The sequence below is a fragment of the Rhagoletis pomonella genome, unplaced genomic scaffold, assembly GCF_013731165.1.
Source record: "Rhagoletis pomonella isolate Grant_MI unplaced genomic scaffold, Rhpom_1.0 Rhpom_scaffold_00001, whole genome shotgun sequence".
Taxonomy (NCBI): domain Eukaryota; kingdom Metazoa; phylum Arthropoda; class Insecta; order Diptera; family Tephritidae; genus Rhagoletis; species Rhagoletis pomonella.
In genome coordinates this window covers 10,968,761-10,969,621 of record NW_023458555.1, presented here as the reverse complement: position 1 = coordinate 10,969,621, position 861 = coordinate 10,968,761, and positions in this window count along the sequence as shown.

Here is an 861-nt window from a genome sequence, read left to right as displayed (position 1 = left end):
ATGAAGATGAAGATGAAGATGAAGATGAAGATGAAGATGAAGATGAAAATAAAGATGAAGATGAAGATGAAGATGAAGATGAACAAGAAGATGAACCAAGATCAAGATCAAGATCAAGATGAAGCTCGAGATCAAGATCAAGATCAAGATCAAGGTTAAGACCAAGATCAAGATTAAAGAAAAAAATGATGAAGATAAATATTAAGATTGAGGTACAGATGAAGACGAAGATTAATGTTAAAATTTATATTAAGATAATTGCTCATTATTATGAAGAAAAATACATATATGCGAGTAATAGGAAGATGAAGTTTCACTTTAGTCCCGTATGGTATCCCACACACAACTTTTTTATAAGAGGCAAATTATATCTTTTCGGTATTTTAGGTAGAAATATTTACATTGGAAGTAGCTGGCGTACTCACCACAAGAATCTTTCCAAGGATGCTCTGTTATGAAGTAGACGCTGGTCAACGTGACGGCTCCGGAGAACCCACGGATTTAATACGATGCTTATGTAAGTGATTAGCAAGGCAGACCAAAAACATGAAAGACGGGCTAAAATGAAGTACCGGTCGAGAAGAAAAAAGATAATTCTTCTGATTACACGAAGACCGAAGGTTTGACCTTCTGATGACATCTCTTATATTTATTTTAGAATAACTATGGAATCATGGAACTTATTTAAACTGATATTCTATTACACATTTCTTGCAAATTCCGTACTATAAACGATTAAGTAAGTATCTCAAGAAAACAAAGCAAAAACAATCGATGTGTTTTATTAAAAATTATAAGAATAAAGATGTAATATGTTTTTCTTCGGGCTTGGCACTAAATGAGTAGTGGTAAGCTTCTTGT